Genomic DNA, 21,239 nt, shown 5'->3' on the forward strand with positions numbered 1-21,239 from the left:
CACGCTGCCCTCCAATACTAAATTGGTGATACCTTGATGCCTCAGAACACGTCCTACCACCTGATCCCTTCTACTAGTCAAGTTGTGCCACAAACTCCTGCCCAATTCTGTTCAATACCTCCTCATTAGTTATGTGATCTACCCATCTAATCTTCAGCATTCTCCTATAGCACCACATTTCGAAAGCTTCTATTCTCTTGTTGTCCAAACTAGTTATCGTCCATTTTTCACTTCCATACATGGCTACACTCCATACAAATACTTTCAGAAATGACTTCGTGACACTTAAATCTATACTCGATGTTAACAAATTTCTCTTTTTCAGAAACGCTTGCCTTGCCATTGCCAGTCTACATTTTATATTCTCTCTACTTCGACCATCATCAGTTATTTTGCTCCCCAAATAGCAAAACTCCTTTACTACTTTAAGTGTGTCATTTCCTAATCTAATTCCCTCAGCATCACCCGACTTAATTCGACTACATTCCATTATCCTCGTTTTGTTTTTGTTGATGTTTATCTTATACCCTCCTTTCAAGACACTATCCACTCCGTTCAACTGTTCTTCCAAGTCCTTTGCTGTCTCTGACAGAATTAGTGTCATCAGCAAACCTCAAAGTTTTTATTTCTTCTCCATGGATTTTAATACCTACTCCGAATTTTTCCTTTGTTTCCTTTACTGCTTGCTCAATATACAGATTTAATAACATCGGGGACGCTACAACCCTGTCTTACTCCCTTCCCGACCACTGCTTCCCTTTCATGTCCCTCGACTATTATAACTACAATTTGTACAGAAACCAGATGGTAAATAGCCTTTCGCTCCCTGTATTTTACCCCTGCCCATGATGCGTTCTCAGTTGGTGAGAGATCTGGCGACCTTGCTAGCCAATGTAGGGTTCGGCAAGCGCGAAGACAAGCGGTAGAAACTCTCGTTGGGCGTGGGTGGGCATAATCTTGCTGAAATGTAAGCCGAGAATGGTTTACCATGAATGGCAACAAAATGAAGCGTAGAATATTGTCGACGTACTGCTGTGCCGTAAGGGTCATGAAATGATACGGCACCCCCCAGACCACCACTCCTGGTTGTCGGGCCGTACAGCAGGCGACCGTCACTTTCGTATCCCACCGTTGTCAGGGCGACCCCCAGCGTGTCTTCTGCCTGCAGTCTCACTGACTGGGGTAGTAGAATTGTCTTCAGTGTTGAGTCCCGCTGCGAACTGGGCAACTATGACCAGCAAACACGTGTCTCGAGACGCCTCCGACAGTGATGGGACACCAACCTGACTGTCAGACGCCAAAAGGTCCGACAAGCAGGAGTGGTGGTCCGGGGTGCCGTATCATTTCATCGTAGGACCCCGTTTGTTGTCATCTGCGGCACCCTTACAGCACAGCTCAACGTTGAAACTATTGCACACCCTGTTTCGTTGCCCTTACTGGAGAGCCATTCTGGGCTTACATTTGACTAAAGTAACGCCCGCCCTCGCACACGGCAATAGTTTCCACTGCTTGCCTACATACAGCAGAACCCCAGATACCTCAGCCAATGTTAAAGGAAGTAAGAGATCCAATCAACAAATTGAAAAACCATAAAGCACCAGGATCAGATTGCATAACTGCAGAATTAGTTAAAAATTGGGGACAGAAATTGGTGCAAGTAGTTCACAAAGTGATAACTAAAGTATGGAACTCAGAGATGATACCTGAAGAGTGGCAGGAGTCGATTCTGATCCCAATTTTTAAGGAGGACGACAAAATGGATTGTAGTAATTATAGAGGGATATCGCTATTACCAGTATGTTCCAAAATTTTCTCGAATATTCTGCTAAGCAGGCTTACACCATATGCAGATGAAATTGTGGGCGATTACCAAGCTGGCTTTCGGAGGAACAGATCAACTATAGACCAAATATTCACCCTGCGTCAAATTTTGGAAAAGAAATGGAAATACAATAAACAAGTTCATAATCTTTTCACAGATTTTACAAAAGCATATGATTCAGTATTGCAATCAAAATTGTACAGAATGCTTTTGGAACTTGGAATACCAAAGAAGTATGTTAGACTTATAGAAGCGAGTTTGAAAAACACAAAAGGTAGAGTACGGGTGGGGAAATTGGAGTCAGAAGAATTTCTAATAAAGAACGGACTTACGCAGGGAGATGCCCTGACTCCGCTACTTTTTAATTTAGTCCTAGAATATATTGTACGAACTGCAGCAGATAATTCAGAGGGTGTTGAGTTAAATGGAAATATTAAGATATTAGGGTATGCAGTTGATCTAAACATCATTAGCGAATGCGTTAATCAAGGCTAGTGAAGATGTAGGTCTAAGGATAAGTGAAGACAAAACTAAATACCTGGTTACTACTAGAATGCCAACAGCAGTAGATCAAGAAATGTTAAGAGTTGGAGACATGCAGTTTGAAAAAGTGAACACATTTAAGTATCTAGGCGTGGACATTACTTCGAGAAATGAGATTGAATCCTAACTGAAGAAGAGATTACGGGCGGGAAATGCATGCTACTTCTCACTGAATAGATTACTTTCATCACGGTTATTGTCTAGGAATTTAAAGATTAGAATATACAAAACTATTATTCCACCAGTTATGCTGTATGGGTGTGAGACTTGAACTCTCACTGTGCAAAATGAAAAGCCGTCTCGAGTATTTGAAAACAAAATTTTGAGGAAAATTTTCGGAGCAAAAAGGGATGACATTAGCGGAGAGTTGCGAAAACTGCATAACGAAGAGCTTCACCAACTCTATTCAAGCCCTGACATAATCAGTATTATTAAATCACGTAGGCAGCGATGGGCGGGTCACGTAGCTCGAATGGATGAGGGCATGGCAACGCGCAGAGTACTGGTAGGGCACCTAGAGGGAAAACGTCCTGTGGGGAGACCGAGGCGTAGATGGGAGGACAATGTGAAGGCTGATTTGAGGAGTCTAGGTATTGAAGGTGAACGGAAGGAAATAGCCCAAGACAGGGACAGGTGGCGAAAACACGTTGCTGCGGTAATGGACTCTCGAGTCCGGTATGGCCAGTGAGCGAGTGTGAGGTCGCGAATATACAGCAAGAATAGCAAGGGACTCAACACATTCCCTTGAGCATACCTGGAGGTACTTCTACTTTGTGTGTGATTCTCCATCCAAGACAACGTCCAGAGACCCGACTATCAAGAAAGCCTCAATGCAGTCACCAATTTCGTCTGATATTCTATTTCAGTTTTGGTGTACTTGCTTGAGTAGTCTTTGACGTGATACTGAGTCAGATTCTTGGGCGAAACAAAGAATTACAGACCAACATTACTGAAGTCCGTCTGTCCCGTAGCCCAGAGCTCATTATGAGCAGGAACATTGTGATTGTCCTGGAGAAACAGAAAACAGAAGCTTACCTCCACACTCAATTCTTATGATAATGACGGAGTGATGGGAGCAAGTCAGACATCATTTTTCACACGAAAACGCCGTGCGGAGTCGAAAAGGAAGATTACGATTTTACATCATGACGGAAAAGGCTCATCAGAGCTACTAGGGTGGAGGAATAAACGATTTAATTAAACCAGGGTCCGATTGAGGTGGTGCAGTGATGAGACACAGCACTCGTACAAAGGGCGTCCAAAACGTTTTGCACAGTCGTCTCTAATTTCTTTAATTTTTTGCATGAGGAGAGTGAAATTTTTTGTGAACATACTTGGAACATTTAGCTATACATTGAGCCTACTCAAGGTAGACTCCACCAGCTGTGACGCATCTGGCCCAACGTTCTTTCCATGATGTAAATACACGTTGGTAAAATTCTGGGGATTGACTTTTACACCATCGTTTGACTCAGGAAATAAGGTCTTTCTCACTATCAAATGTCGCCTTCAGACGACCAAAGAGGTAAAAATCATAAGGAGACAAGTCCAGACTCTAGGGAGGTTGAGGAACAATTTTCCAACCCATTTCCCTGATTTTCTCCTGCGTCATAAGGGCTGTAGGGGGGTGTGGCATTGTCATGGTGTAGTCTGACGAGCTGACCCTGAAGCTGTGGTCTGTGGGTCTTGATGGCAAGTCGCAGCTTTTCCAATGACAAACAGTAACGGTCCCAGTTGATTGTGGAGCCAGATTCCAAAAAGTCAACGAAAATGACACCACACTGATCCCAGAAGAAGGAGGCCATCACCTTTCGGCCTGCTGTTCGTGAAAGTCTTGGTTTCTTCTTCTGAGGGGAACCCAGATGACGCCACTCCATGGATTTGGTTTTGCTCTCGGGTTCGGACAGAAACAACCATATTTCATCCTGGGTAACACTGTTTACACTCTTCAGTGAAGGTCTTCATGAGACCCTCTCTTGTCAGTAATCCAGGCACCCAACGTGCACATATTTTTCTATACCTTAGTGACTGCGATACCACACTACCCAATGACAAACGAGTCATTTCAGCAAGCTGTCGTGTCGTCACACATCTGTCATTTTGGATGATTTGATCAATGGTCTCCTTATTCACATCACACACTGCCGTCGATGGTCTAACGGATTTTGGATTGTCCAGTAGCAAGAAATCACCTTCTTTACACCTCTCCAACCATCGTTAAAAAAAAAAATGGTTCAAATGGCTCTGAGCGCTATGGGACTCAACTGCTGAGGTCATTAGTCCCCTAGAACTTAGAACTAGTTAAACCTAACTAACCTAAGGACATCACACACATCCATGCCCGAGGCAGGATTCGAACCTGCGACCGAAGCGGTCTCGCGGTTCCAGACTGCAGCGCCAGAACCGCGCGGCCACTTCGGCCGGCCCAACCATCCTTAAACTGTTGCATTCATTTGATGCAGTTTATGTGACAAACTCTTATGTTTTCATCACTTTTTTTTGGGAGTGATTATCACATCCACAAGAAAACCTAAATCGGGCAAAGTAGAAGAATCTTTTTACCCATTCGCCAAGTGTACAAGTTACGTGGGTCGACAACATATTCCTGTCATGTGACGCACATGCCGTCACCAGTGTCGTATAGAATATATCAGACGTGTTTACCTGTGGAGGAATCGGTTGACCTATGACCTTGCGATCGAATGTTTTCGGTTCCCATTGGAGAGGCACGTCCTTTCGTCTACTAATCGCACGGTTTTGCGGTGCGGTCGCAAAACACAGACACTAAACTTATTACAGTGAACAGAGACGTCAATGAACGAACGGACAGATCATAACTTTGCGAAAATAAAGAAAGTAAACTTTTCACTGGAGGGAAGATTTGAACCAAAGACCTATCGTTCCGCAGCTGCTCACGCTAACCACGGGACCACGGCGGTTCGTGCTTAGTGTCCTTAATGTTGCCTGTCTTCACATGGACTATTCAGTTTGTATATTTTGCTTATTTTTTCATAGTTCCACACAACTTCTTCCAGTTTTCTCGATTGATCTGTGTTCAGTTTTTCAAGGCCTATCCACTGTGCCAACTTATAACTGAATCTGAGAGGGGTGCGATGGGGAGGTTCCCTTGTGAGGTCGCTGATATGGTGTACCTGACAGTAGGTGGCAACACAATGGACCTAATATGAAAAACGTATGTTTTGGGGGGATGTCCGGATACTTTTGATCACGTAGTTGTAGCTGTGCTTGTTATGTGCCTCGGCAACGGCGCTCAGCATTACGTCTGCAATAATTTTACCGGGCAGGTCAATAACAGAGTTGCAGGGGAACCTCCTTGTTTTTGAGAGAAAAGTGCTTCGGAAGATCTTCGGTCGAGTTCTGGATGCAGATACAGGGGAATGGAGGATCAGATATAATCGAGAGCTTAAGGAACTATACCAGCTACCCAACATAGCAGGAACTGTCAAAGCCAAACGAGTGCAGTGGGCCGGCCATGTGGCCCGGATGCAGGATCACAGATGGCCTCGGAAGCTCCTGGATTTCACACCTACAGGAAAGAGACCGCCAGGGAGACCCAAGAAGCGTTGGAGGGATGGACTCCATGGAGACTTAAACCAAGTGTCAGTAGACGTGGACGGATGGCGGATAGCAGCAATGGACAGAACACAGTGGAGGAGGAAACTTGTGGATGCGTGCGGTCCACTGGGACTCATCAAGTAGTAGTAGTACAGTAGAGCGTCGATTATCCGAACGTCGGTCAACCGAACGACCGCTTAACCGAACTGTGTACTCGCCCGCCTCACTCCCAAACCAAGTTTCCCACAGCAGCCGCCGCACGGGGCCACCGCTGGCGGAACATTGCTTCTAACTGGGCCTTCACAAGGCGCTGCTGACCGGCCGAGCCGCCAGTCGCTGTGTTTCAACAGTCGGCACACTTCCGTCGGCTCGGCACTGGCACTGGCAGTAGGAGTAGCGGCAGTATCAAAGCTGTTCACAGCAACAGCTGCTCCAGCTTACAAGGGAACCTCCCCATCGCACCCCCCTCAGATTTAGTTATAAGTTGGCACAGTGGATAGGCCTTGAAAAACTGAACACAGATCAATCGAGAAAACAGGAAGAAGTTGTGTGGAATTATGGAAAAATAAGCAAAATATACAAACTGAGTAGTCCATGTGCAAGACAGGCAACATCAAGGACTACTTGAGCACAGCAGTGCCGTGGTCCCGTGGTTAGCGTGAGCAGCTCCGGAACGAGAGGTCCTAGGTTCAAGTCTTCCCTCAAATGAAAATTTATTTTTTTTATTTTCAGTTTATGTGACAAACTCTTATGTTTTCATCACTTTTTTGGGAGTGATTATCATATCCACAAGAAAACCTAAATCGGACAAGGTAGAAGAATCTTTTTACCCATTGGCCAAGTGTACAAGTGAGGTGGGTCGACAACATATTCCTGTCATGTGACGCACATGCCGTCACCAGTGTCGTATGGAATATATCAGACGTGTTTCCCTGTTGAGGAATCGGTTGACCTATGACCTTGCGATCAAATGTTTTCGGTTCCCATTGGAGAGGCACGTCCTTTCGTCTACTAATCGCACGGTTTTGCGGTGCGGTCGTAAAATACGGACACTAAACTTATTACAGTGAACAGAGACGTCAATGAACGAACGGACAGATCATAACTTTGCGAAAATAAAGAAAATAAATTTTTCACTGGTGGGGAGATCTGAACCAAGGACCTCCCGTTCCGCAACTGCTCACGCTAACCACGGGACCACTGCACTATCGAGCTTTTTCTATCCTTGATAGAGCTTATCTTGCACATGGACTACTCAGTTTGTATATTTTGTTTATTTTTTCATAGTTCCACACAACGTCTTCCTGTTTTCTCGATAGATCTGTGTTCAGTTTTCCAAGGCCTATCCACTGTGCCAACTTATAACTAAATCTGAGGGGGGTGCGATGGGGAGGTTCCCTTGTTAGAGTTGAGGCGTGCCGCTCCGGGCAGTTTGAAGGATTGCGCGCCCCCAAGAAGAGCTTCTCATGGTGCAAACAGTCACCTTCTGTTCTGTTACGAGCACCTGTGTGCTGCTGCGTGAAGAAGTGAACTTGACGATACAAAATGCTTAAACGTAAACGTGTTGTCCTTTCTATGAGGGACAAGTACGAGATTATTACTATATATTCCTACTGAAGTTGCCTTTGTATGTTACTTTGTAATACTAAAAGACATGCCTGTTTTTATGAATAAATTTACTGTACAGTACTTCTTTTTGGCAAATAAACATGTACAGTTCGATTATCCGAACAAACCAGTTTTCCGAACACCCATGTCCCCCAATTACTTCGGATAATCGACGCTCTACTGTAGTGGTGGTGGTGGTGGTGGTGGTGGTGGTAGTAGTAGTAGTAGTAGTATTAGGGGAAGACGAGATGCGTTGTCTCTCTGTCAACATTTGTTGTTAACGATGGTCGTTGCACCGGCGAGTGAACCCCGGCGGCCCGCAGTGGAGGCTGGAATTGCCCGCCTCGCTGCCGGCGGCTGGCTCGGCCCTCTCCTCGCCTCGCCTGCCACTAGATCGCTCATTTGCGGCGCGGCCGCCTGGAGGATCTCTCGTGCTGGAGTGACAGCAAGCAGTTAGCCCGCCATTGTCTTCCGCCGGGCGCGGCCCGAGCCCCCTCGCCTGCGAGCACACACTGTTGCTGGCCGCAGATCCCATCACGCGGAGATTCAGCGCAGATACCGGCCAGGGGGGCGACCCCGTCAACCACGTGTTGTTCGAGTGTGCTTCTTCCCTTCATGTCTCCTGTCCCACCGGAGGAGGAGACCTCGCCCGTGTTCCAGTAATTGGCGTCCAACAGTTCTGCTAATAATAACTCGGCGCATGAAACCGCGACGTATTTTCAAGCTTTTAGCGATTACCATTGTCCGAAAAAGTAGGCTGCAGTGATGCCCCGAATGAGTAGGAATCGTTATGCAGTGAGCACTCACATGCGCAGAACGAAGGAATTGTCACGTGACTTTTGCGGTGTAGGATTTTCCCGTAACTGCCTTGCAAATTTTGAATGTCATCAAATCGCTGGTGCTGACAGATACCATTCAATAGTATCGTCTGTTTTGTACGTGCGATTCATAGAAATCTTAAAATTTTGCATTCTAAACTACTGGCAATTAAAATTGCTGCACCAAGCAGAAATGCAGATGATAAATGGCTATTCATTGGAGAAATATATTATACTAGCACTGACATGTGATTACATTTTCACGCAAATTGGGTGCATAGACCCTGAGAAATCAGTACCCAGAACAACCACCTCTGACCGTAATAGCCGGCCGAAGTGGCCGAGCGGTTGTAGGCGCTTCAGCCTGGGACCGCGCGACCGCTCCGGTCGCAGGTTCGAATCCTACCTCGGGCATGGGTGTGTGTGATGTCTTTAGGTTAGTTAGGTTTACGTAGTTGTAAGTTCTAGGGAGACTCATTACCTCAGAAGTTAAGTCCCATAGTGCTCAGAGCCATTTGAACCATTATTTGGCCGTAATAACGGCCTTGATGCGCCTGGGCATTGAGTCAAACAGAGCTTGGATGGCGTGTACAGGTACAGCTGCCCATGCAGCTTCAACACGATACCACAGTTCATCAAGAGTGGTGACTGGCATATTGTGACGAACCAGTTGCTCGGCCACCAGTGACCAGACGTTTTCAGTTGGTGAAAGATCTGGAGAATGTGCTGGCCAGGGCAGGAGTCGAACGTTTTCTGTATCCAGAAAGGCCCGTACAGGACCTGCAACATGCGGTCGTGCATTGTCCTGCTGAAATGTAGGGTTTCGCAGGGATCGGATGAAGGGAAGAGCCATGGGTCGCAACACATGTGAAATTTAACGTCCACTGTTCAAACTGCCGTCAATGCGAACAAGAGGTGACCGAGACGTGTAACCAATGGCACCCCATACCATCACGCCGGGTGATACGCCAGAATAGCGATGACGAATACACGCTTCCAATGTGCGTTCACCGCGATGTCGCCAAACACGGATGCGACCATCGTGATGCTGTAAACAGAACCTGGATTCATCCGAAAAAATGGCGTTCGTGCACCCAGGTTCGTCGTTGAGTACACCATCGCAGGCGCTCCTGTATGTGATGCAGCGTCAAGGGCAAAAAATGGTCCAAATGGCTCTGAGCACTATGGACTTAACATCTGAGGTCATCAGTCCCCTAGAACTTAGAACCATTTAAACCTTACTAACCTAAGGACATCACACACATCCATGCCCGAGGCAGGATTCGAACCTGCGACCGTAGCAGTCGCGCTGTTCCGGACTGAAACACCTAGAACTGTCGGCCACTGCGGCCGGCCGTTAAGAGCAACCGCAGCCATGGTCTCCGAGCTGATAGTGCATGCTGCTGCAAACGTCGTCGAACTGTTCGTGAAGATGGTTGTTGTCTTGCAAACGTCCCGATCTGTTGTCTCAGTGAACGGTTCACCAGGCAACACCGGTCAACTGCTGTTTGTGTATGAGAAATCGGTTGGAAACTTTCCTCACGTCAGCACGTTGTAGATGTCGCCACCGGCGCCAACCTTGTGTGAATGCTCTGAAAAGGTAATCATTTGCATATCACAGCATCTTCTTCCTGTCGGTTAAATTTCGCGTATGCAGCACGTCATCTTCGTGCTGTAGCAATTTTAATGGCCAGTAGTCTGTTACCTAGATGCTCAGTCCCAAGCTCTGTTTCCGTTTCGTTCGACTTTCTGTAGCCGCATCACATCAACAAAGTGCGTGACAGCTAGCTGTTCACAGCGTAACAACCAGTTCGAGCAAGACCTTTGTTATTCCTCCTGTGTATTCGGTGTCATTATGTATCTCTGTAATTTCACCTTCTGGTTACCAGAGTCACCTGTTGACAATTGCAGGTGGTCATGTGTTTGTGGGTTTTTGTTTTCGTTATATGCTTTGCTTCTCTATACGAGGGGCGTTTCAAAAGTCCGTGCAAAGTTCGAGTGATGGCACCATCGGCGCGTATCGAGGTCATGTTTAGTTAATAGCATCTTTGGAAAGAACGCACACCAAATTTCAGCCATATTGGTCTACTTCTTTGTGTTTGGCATTCGTGTGAACCAAGGAAGCCGAGTTATTGTCAAAAAATGGACGAAGAATTATTTCGTGTGGTGATTAAACATTACTTTATAAAATGCAAAACGCCTCAGGAGACTAAAGAGAAGCTTGATAAACATTACGGTGACTTTGCACCTTCTATTAGAACAGTTTATAAGTGGTTTCAAAATTTTCAGAGTGGCCATATGGGCACAAGTGATGCTGTACGGTCTGGACAGCCTGTGGAGGTTTCGACTCCAGAAATCATTGATAAAATCCATGATATGGTGACGGATGACACAAGAGTTAGTGCTAGTGAGATTGCTAGTGCTGTGGGCATCTTGAGTGAAGGAGTACATAATGTTTTGCATAAACATTTGGACATGAGAAAGGTAACCGCATGATGGGTTCCGCGATTGCTCATGCTTGACCAAAAACGGAATCGTGTAAACTGTTGCAAGGATGGTTTGCAGCTGTTCAGCAAGAATCCGCAGGACTTTAAGTGTCCTTTCGTCACTGTGGATGAAACATGGATACATTACTGTACTCCTGAGACCAAACAACAATCTAAACAATGGGTTACCAAGGGAAAATCTGCACCAAAAAAAAAGGCAAAGTCCATTCCTTTGGCCGGAAAGGTTATCCGACTGTCTTTTGGGATTCGCAAGGGATAATCCTCATCGACTATCTGGAAAAGGGTAAAACTATTACAGGTGCATATTATGCATCGTTGTTGGACCGTTTGAAAACCGAGCTGCAAGAAAAACGCCGGCAATTTGACCGCAAGAAAGTCCTTTTCCATCACGTCAATGCATCAGCACACACCTCAGCAGTTGCGGTCGCAAAATTAATGGACATAGGATTCCAACTCGTTTCACATCCCTCCTATTCTCCAGACTTGGCTCTCTCGGACTACTATTTGTTCCCCAATTTGAAGAAATGGCTGGCAGGACGAAGATTTTACTCAAACGAGGTGGTGATTGCAGCAACTAGTAGCTATTTTGCAGACTTGGACAATTCCTATTATTCGGAAAGGATCAACAAATTAGAACAGCGTTGGACGAAGTGTATAAGTCTACAAGGAGACTATGTCGAAAAATAAAAAAAGGTTCACCCCAAACACGTGAGTAGTTTTTATTTATGCACGGACTTTTCAAACGCCCCTCGTACTGTTTATTTTTCTTACTTTACGCTACATGTCCAATCAACAGAGCAAGGAAACACAAAAGTGATGAGAATATAACAATCCTGCAAAGCAAACGCCATTACGTACATTAAAGGGAAACCCACGGGATGAAACAGTTGCTGTCACCTCCTTGTTACGCGCTCGTGTTACGCAGAACTGATAACATCGGCCTCCTCAGTGCCTGTCACTCACTTTGCTGTTCTGAAGCAGATGTTATTTGCACCGTCCTCTTGATGGCCGAATCACTTACGTGGAGCTTGATCCAGAATCCTCGTTTGTCTTGAGGTGACCTTACGCATGTTCATGGTATTGTTCACGGGATGGTCTCTTCGAAAAGGCTATGACAGATTTCGTGTATCGTGCTTGTTCAGTATGAGTTTACCCTCAGACTTGGACGACGTTGTAGCAGACGTGACGTTAGCCCATCCAAAGTTGTTGCTTCTGTTAAATCTAAGTATTAGTCCATATTGAATGACGCTTTGTGACTACCTGGAGTCAGTGGTAGAACTTCCTCCCTAAAATGTACTGGAGTGAATAGTTGGATCCGATATCCTTTCGTCTCGCTGCGAACGAGTATCACATACTGGGAACACCTGTAATACTGCTAGCGTTATTTTCCTTAGAAATTAATTTTTTATTCTCAAGGTTAAGGTGACGTGTCTGTAGCTCTAGTTCTAGAATAGGTTAGAAGGTGAAGTTGGTGGCGAGTTTACGAAACCAACGGAAGTGAGGAGTTCAGGAGAAGAGCCTCGGCTAATTAGTAAACAGTTTGAATTGTACCTTCCGTTCTATGTACGCTGCAGATTTGTCTCCTGTGTTTTGGCCCATACCCTGCCCACTTCTATTACCTTTTTAGCTTGTACGATACGAGTAACGCCTTGATGACGCATATCGGTGCAATTCTGGTATTTGTTCTCTTCTTTCACATATCCATGCAGCTCAACTTGTTGCCAAGTGTTTTCCCTTATGTAACACACCGATTAAAAATCATTTTTAGCGCATCGTGCGATGAATAGCTATTCCAAATATTGCGTACAGTTTCATAGATATCCATATAATTATACGTCTTTAGTTTCAAATTGTTTCAGAACTGAATCGTACAACAAATAGGGAGATAGGCAAGTGTTCGGTGTAGTGCTCCGAAAGCTTTCATGTAGCATGCCCCACGCAACTTGTACTAAACTGATGCAATATATTTCAAATATCTAAGATTGGGTGTATCAAGCCGAGCGGTTCTAGGCGCTACGGTCTGGAACCGCGCGAACGCTACGGTCGCAGGTTCGAATCCTGCCTCGGGCATGGATGTGTGTGATGTCCTTACGTTAGTTAGGTTTAAGTAGTTCTAAGTTCTAGGGGACTGATGACCACAGCAGTTGAGTCCCATAGTGCTCAGAGCCATTTGAACCATTTGTGTGTATCATCACGAGTGCACTTTTTTTTATTTTTCCTATGTCTTGAAAAACTGTTTTAATGCTACAGCATTCAGATCAGCCTTATATTTGGCAGTTAATTGCTTTTTCTGGTGGAGGCTTTAAATTATACCCTAGTTTGACTAAAACAGCTATCCTATTTTTATTTAAAATTACGTCGCGAAAGAGTTTAATTACATCTAGTTGGAGGAACCGCTGTGTTGAAACTTGAGCGAGTTGCCGGTTTTTTGTAGTACTGACTTTTAAATGCAACTATTAGATTTTAACGTGTGCACATTAAATTTAGTGTTCTGTCTGTGTTTACATAAACACACTCCCCAAGTGTATGCTTTCCAATATCTGCTCTCTTTTTTTTTATGTCTACGATTATTCTGCCAAGATTCGTTAGCTGTAAGTACTGCACCTATGTGGAAATTGTAAAATACATCGTCTGACAAAAAAAAAAGGAATGTAGCACCTGGAAGGGGGAAGAGAGAACGAAATGAGACTTGACGAGTTTGAGAGAATATGCGATGTTATTTCAGTGATTACAAAACTGAGTCAAATATGCAAAGAACCTGCCAGTATGAGCACATTAATCAATATGTCGTTGCACCCACTTTGGCCCGGATGCATGCACCAATTCTGTCGGTAAAGGTGTCATAAAGGCGATTCGGCCTCTCCTGAGGCATGCTAGCCCACAGCTGTTATAACTGGTTTGCTGCTGTCATGGGTACTGGCAGTGGGATGGAGTAACGTCCGAGCTGGTTCCAGACATGTTCTGTCTGGGAAAGAACTGGGGATCACGCAGACTGAGGAAGTACGTCAGCAATACGCAGACAGTTCATAGAGGAAGGTGCCATGGGTGGGCGAGAATTGTCCTGTTGCAGAATGGCATCACAATACTGTGGCGTGAGATGTAACCCACGAGGACGCAGGTGTTCATGAGGTACCGTTGTGCCCTCAGAGTTTCCTCAGCCACTACCAGCGGTGACTTGGAGGTCATACCCAGTGGCTCCCCACATCGTGACGCTGGAAGTAGCACCGCTGTGCCTCCCCAAACCTTGGGAGTGATGGACGTCGCTCCAAGTCGCCGCCGTACTCACCGACAGTGGTCACCAGGGGTAGTCCAGAACAGCGATCCATCAGCTGGAGACAGTGCGACGCCGTTCATCGGCAGTCCGTGCTTCCCCGTCAAGGTACCACCCCAAATGCAGCCGCTTGTGGTGTGGTGTGGTGTTAACGGCAGCCTACACGCGGGACGGTAATTCCGTGGTCCGGGTGCTGCTAGTCTCCTACAGGTGGCATAGGATGTTGCATGGAGTCCATCACTTGCGCTCGGATAGCAGGCGCAGGGGTGGAAAGGCTACGGTGCGCTAGGTGCACAGCAGGGCGATCTTCCCTTCTGGCGGTCGGGCGTGGTCGACTGGGAGCTCGATGACGAAAGTGTCGGCCCTCGTGTTACCATGCAGTGCAACACCGGGTAGCTGTAACACGCCCCACAGATCTGCATACTGCGCGATTCGACCATCTGGCCAACTGGAGACCCACATCAAGCCCATTACAAACACTGTCAGGTGCTGATAACGCTGTCTCACACGAGAACGAGAAGGCGTTTCAGTCTCCTTCACAGAGACCACTCAACTTCTGACTGTGTCCACGCCCCCTTATATGCCCTACCACATATGATATCAACAGTAAACACGAACAGCATTAATGCACTCTGGTGGGCATTTTACCTGTCACAGAGAGCTGGAACTAATTATTTACATACCCACCGGTGGTGTGTGTGTGGGTGTGTGTGTGTGTGTGTGTGTGTGTGTGTGTGTGTGTGTGTGTGTGTGTTTGCGCGCCTGTGCCTGTATGCGAAGTTATTGACGTCCGATCACGTCTTCAGGGTGATAAAATTTCTTTGTCAGGCAGTGTAATTTAAAATCATTGTTCAAACTACTTACCTAGTGCTTTCTCTGCAAAAATGATTTTTATATTTGTACTAACAAGGGAACCTCCCCATCGCACCCCCCTCAGATTCAGTTATAAGTTGGCACAGTGGATAGGCCTTGATAAACTGAACACAGATCAATTGAGAAAACAGGAAGAAGTTGTGTGGAACTATGAAAAAAATAAGCAAAATATAGAAACTGAGTACTCCATACGCCACATATGCAACATCATGACAATGTGAGCTCAGGAGCGCCGTGGTCCCGTGGTAGCGTGAGCAGCTGCGGAACGAAAGGTCCTTGGTTCAAGTCTTCCCTCGAGTGAAAATTTTACTTTCTTTATTTTTGCATAGTTATTATCTGTCCGTTCGTTCATTGACCTCTCTGTTCACTGTAATAAGTTTAGTGTGTGTGTTTTGCGACCGCGTCGCAAAACCGTGCGATTAGTAGACGAAAGGACGTGCTTTCCCAATGGGAACAGAAAACATTTGATCGCAAGGTCATAGGTCAACCGATTCCTCCACAGGAAAACACATCTGATATATTCTATAAGACACTGGTGACGGCATGTGCGTCACATGACAGGAATATGTTGTCGACCCACCTAACTTGTACACTTGGCGAATGGGTAAAAAGATTATTCTACCTTGCCCGATTTAGGTTTTCTTGTGAATGTGATAATCACTCCCAAAAATGTGATGAAAACGTAAGAGTTTGTCACATAAACTGAAAATAAAAAAATTAAACTTTTTACTCGATTGAAGATTTGAACCAAGGACCTTTCGTTCCGCAGCTGCTCACGTTACCACGAGACCACAGCGCTCCTGCGTCCCCAGTGTCCTTGATGTTGCATATCTTTCCATGGACTACTCAGTTTGTATATTTTGCTTATTTTTTCACAGTTCCACACAACTTCTTCCTGTTTTCTCAATTGATCTGTGTTCAGTTTTTCAAGGCCTATCCACTGTGCCAACTTATAACTGAATCTGAGGGGGGTGCGATGGGGAGGTTCCCTTGTAAGCTGTTGGCACTGTCGTTCGGTAATCCCAAACCAAATAAAAAGAGACACTACCTATATCATTAGACATAGAGCTCTTGGTTTATTATATGGAATTGTACGAGGGTCGTTCAGTAAGTAATATGCCCCACATTTTTTTTTCTCAGAACATATTTATTGTTAAGTTGCAATTTGGTGTCTATATACATCAACATGTCCATGTCCTATTTTTCTACGTAGTCTGCTTCACATTCTACGGCCCTACGCAAAGTTGCGGAAGAGCGTATATCCCCTACTGGTAAAAGCTCTTGTTCTGTGGGCGTAGCCATGTTTCCACTGCATGACCGACACTCTCGTCATCTTCAGTGTGTGTTTCCCGCAGAGAATCTTCAAGCAGCCCAAAGAGGTGGAAGTCCGAGGTTGCCAGTTCTGGACTGTAGGGTGCATGAGGCAGTGATGTCCAACCCAATTTGGCGATGTGTCTCCATCATTGCAGATGCACTTCCAGTGCTGACAGACAACCGTAGAGCGTCGAGTTGTGATGCGCCGATCTGCACGAGTAATGGCTTCCGTACGATTCAGCACGTCTGGAGCAGTGGCTGTGACAGGACGTCCCAAGCGTGGCTGATCTCGGAGCTCTGTTTCTGCATTTTTCCTGGGGCTGTAACTATCTTTACCCATCGCCCAACTCTACTCCTGTCAACAGCAGCATCGCCATACACTGCACAGGACACAGGAACGTTTATGGATATTGAAACTTTTTTTTTTCACACAACAATTCAATAATAGCACGCTGCTTGTAACATGAACCTTATGTAGACGCCATTTTGACGCTGCACTTCGGCTCTGTCATCTGACAGAACGGTTCGAAATTTCACCGGCGCACAGAAGAAACATCAAATGTAAAGCACCAACAAGGGCGTTTGTATATGTACGAGGTGCATTCAAGTTCTAAGATCTCCGATTTTTTTTCTAATTAACTACTCACCCGAAATCGATGAAACTGGCGTTACTTCTCGACGTAATCGCCCTGCAGACGTACACATTTTTCACAACGCTGACGCCATGGTTCCATGGCAGCAGAGAAGGTTTCTTTAGGAGTCTGTTTTGACCACTGGAAAATCGCTGAGGCAATAGCAGCACGGCTGGTGAATGTGCGGCCACGGAGAGTGTCTTTCATTGTTGGAAAAAGCCAAAAGTCACTAGGAGCCAGGTCAGGTGAGTAGGGAGCATGAGGAATCACTTCAAAGTTGTCATCACGAAGAAACTGTTGCGTAACGTTAGCACGATGTGCGGGTGCGTTGTCTCGGTGAAACAGCACACGCGTAGCCCTTCCCGGACGTTTTTGTTCCAGTGCAGGAAGGAATTTGTTCTTCAAAACATTTTCGTAGGATGCACCTTTTACCATAGTGCCCTTTGGAACGCAATGGGTAAGGATTACGCCCTCGCTGTCCCAGAACGTGGACACCATCATTTTTCAGCACTGGCGGTTACCCGAAATTTTTTTGGTGGCGGTGAATCTGTGTGCTTCCACTGAGCTGACTGGCGCTTTGTTTCTGGGTTGAAAAATGGCATCCACATCTCATCCATTGTCACAACCGACGAAAAGAAAGTCCCATTCGTGCTGTCGTTGCACGTGAACATTGCTCGGCAACATGCCACAAGGGCAGCCGTGTGGTCGTCTGTCAGCTTTCGTGGCACCCACCTGGATCACACTTTTCGCATTTTCAGGTCGTCATGCAGGATTGTGTGCACAGAACCCACAGAAATGGCAACTCTGGAGGCGATCTGTTCAACAGTCATTTGGCGATCCCCCAATACAATACTCTCCACTTTCTCGATCGTGTCGTCAGACCGGCTTGTGCGAGCCCGAGGTTGTTTCGGTTTGTTGTCGCACGATGTTCTGCCTTCATTAAACTGTCGCACCCACGAACGCACTTTCGACACATCCATAACTCCATCACCACATGTCTCCTTCAACTGTCGATGAATTTCAATTGGTTTCACACCACGCAAATTCAGAATACGAATGATTGCACGCTGTTCAAGTAAGGAAAACGTCGCCATTTTAAGTGTTTAAAACAGTTCTCATTCTCGCCGCTGGCGGTAAAATTCCATCTGCCGTACGGTGCTGCCATCTCTGGGACGTATTGACAATGAGCGCGGCCTCATTTTAAAACAATGCGCATGTTTCTATCTCTTTCCAGTGCGGAGAAAAAAAATGTGGGACATTAGTTATTGAGCAACCCGCGTAAATATTTATTTAATGTTACGTGATGTACATAAGGTTAGCGACAATTTCAAAAAATTTAAGTGAATTGATGTCTTCTTTACTGGTTGGTAAGGCATTCTGTAGTAAATGCAGTGCCATACACGAGCAATCATTGTCTACTGGACGGAGAATAGGAGGAGCCACCTTCAAACATCCGACTGAGTTTAGTGAAGGGTCTTCTTAGAACAGAGGCTGAATACGGTGCTGAAAGACTGACTCGGGTCACAGAGCAGTTTTCGTAAAGTGGACGCTCGTCGTTGTCCAGTGTGAGTGGACTGCTGGGAATCGTGCGAGCAGTCCCGTTCCAGGAAAGGAAGAGCGTGTCTTCCGGTGTCGGTTGCGCTGCTGCGCACTCGCCACCAGTGTTTCGAGCTCAGATTAGACGCACAAATGGGCGGCACTCAGAATGCCGTATCTGCGGAATGCGGCCCCCCTGGCGAGCTGTCTGGGAGCACGCTTCTGGCCTCGGGCGCAAGCGCTGTGATCACCAGAGCTGCTCCAGGAAGCCTCGCACTTGTAACCTTCCCGGAAGCTCTCTGCCGAGCGTTCGCTTGATAGCGTATTCGACACTCGTACCTACTCTCTGAAAAGCTCTTCAAGAGGCGTAGCAGAGGATACTTTTAGTATACTGTGTAGGGTGTATCGAAACGGGGGACGGGGGGAGGGGGGGCGGCGGGGGACAGGGCGGGCGGATACCTACAGATCGATTACTTCATGTAAGCCGCGCGGTTTGAGGCGTCATGTCACGGACTGCGCGGGCCCTCCCGCCGGAGTTTAGACTCCTCCCTTGGACTTAGGTGTGTGTGTGTGTGTGTTTGTGTGTGTGTGTGTGTGTGTGTTTCTTGGCACAAGTTACTTTAAGTAGTGTGTAAGACTAGGGACCGATGACCGAAGCAGTTTGGTCCCTTACGAATATATATATACACTCCTGGAAATTGAAATAAGAACACCGTGAATTCATTGTCCCAGGAAGGGGAAACTTTATTGACACATTCCTGGGGTCAGATACATCACATGATCACACTGACAGAACCACAGGCACATAGACACAGGCAACAGAGCATGCACAATGTCGGCACTAGTACAGTGTATATCAACCTTTCGCAGCAATGCAGGCTGCTATTCTCCCATGGAGACGATCGTAGAGATGCTGGATGTAGTCCTGTGGAACGGCTTGCCATGCCATTTCCACCTGGCGCCTCAGTTGGACCAGCGTTCGTGCTGGACGTGCAGGCCGCGTGAGACGACGCTTCATCCAGTCCCAAACATGCTCAATGGGGGACAGATCCGGAGATCTTGCTGGCCAGGGTAGATGACTTGCACCTTCTAGAGCACGTTGGGTGGCACGGGATACATGCGGACGTGCATTGTCCTGTTGGAACAGCAAGTTCCCTTGCCGGTCTAGGAATGGTAGAACGATGGGTTCGATGACGGTTTGGATGTACCGTGCACTATTCAGTGTCCCCTCGACGATCACCAGTGGTGTACGGCCAGTATAGGAGATCGCTCCCCACACCATGATGCCGGGTGTTGGCCCTGTGTGCCTCGGTCGTATGCAGTCCTGATTGTGGCGCTCACCTGCACGGCGCCAAACACGCATACGACCATCATTGGCACCAAGGAAGAAGCGACTCTCATCGCTGAAGACGACACGTCTCCATTCGTCCCTCCATTCACGCCTGTCGCGACACCACTGGAGGCGGGCTGCACGATGTTGCGGCGTGAGCGGAAGACGGCCTAACGGTGTGCGGGACCGTAGCCCAGCTTCATGGAGACGGTTGCGAATGGTCCTCGCCGATACCCCAGGAGCAACAGTGTCCCTAATTTGCTGGGAAGTGGCGGTGCGGTCCCCTACGGCACTGCGTAGGATCCTACGGTCTTGGCGTGCATCCGTGCGTCGCTGCGGTCCGGTCCCAGGTCGACGGGCACGTGCACCTTCCGCCGACCACTGGCGACAACATCGATGTACTGTGGAGACCTCACGCCCCACGTGTTGAGCAATTCGGCGGTACGTCCACCCGGCCTCCCGCATGCCCATTATACGCCCTCGCTCAAAGTCCGTCAACTGCACATACGGTTCACGTCCACGCTGTCGCGGCATGCTACCAGTGTTAAAGACTGCGATGGAGCTCCGTATGCCACGGCAAACTGGCTGACACTGAAGGCGGCGGTGCACAAATGCTGCGCAGCTAGCGCCATTCGACGGCCAACACCGCGGTTCCTGGTGTGTCCGCTGTGCCGTGCGTGTGATCATTGCTTGTACAGCCCTCTCGCAGTGTCCGGAGCAAGTATGGTGGGTCTGACACACCGGTGTCAATGTGTTCTTTTTTCCATTTCCAGGAGTGTATATTAAAAAAGGTGCTGTGACTTACCAGACGGGAAAGCGCTGGTAGATAGACACAATAAAAACACACACACACAAATATCAAGCTTTCGCAACCCACGGTTGCTTCATTAGGAAAGAGGGAAAGATGAAAGGATGTGGGTTTTAAGGGAGAGGGTAAGGAGTCATTCCAATCCCGGGAGCAGAAACACTTACCTTAGGGGGGGAAAAGGGACACGTATACACTCGCGCGCCCCCCCCCCCCCCCCCCACACACACACACACACATCGATCCGCACAAATACAGACACAAGCAGACATATGATAATGACACTTTAACTGTTGTACAATTGCTATATATGTCTGCTTGTGTCTGTATTTGTGCGGATGGATGTGTGTGAGTGTGTGTGTGTGTGTGTGTGTGTGTGTGCGTGCGTGTGTGTGTGTGTGTGTGTGTGTGTGTACCTGTCCCTTTTTCCCTCTAAGGTAAGGTCTTTCCGCTCCCGGGATTGGAATGACTCCTTGCCCTCTCCCTTGAAGCCCACTTCCTTTCGTCTTTCCCTCTCCTTCCCTCTTTGCTGACGAAGCAACCGTGTGTTGCGAAAGCTTGTAATTTGTGTGTGTGTGTGTGTGTGTTTTTTATTGTTTCTATC

General features: G+C 47.0%; 1 protein-coding gene across 1 annotated transcript in view; it reads left to right on the forward strand.

The window, feature by feature from the left end:
- LOC124787677 overlaps window positions 1-21,239 on the forward strand; it is a 622,327-nt gene that overhangs the window by 235,418 nt on the left and 365,670 nt on the right. The gene's annotated exons all lie outside the window — the stretch shown is intronic.

This window comes from Schistocerca piceifrons, chromosome 3, assembly GCF_021461385.2.
Source record: "Schistocerca piceifrons isolate TAMUIC-IGC-003096 chromosome 3, iqSchPice1.1, whole genome shotgun sequence".
Classification (NCBI taxonomy): domain Eukaryota; kingdom Metazoa; phylum Arthropoda; class Insecta; order Orthoptera; family Acrididae; genus Schistocerca; species Schistocerca piceifrons.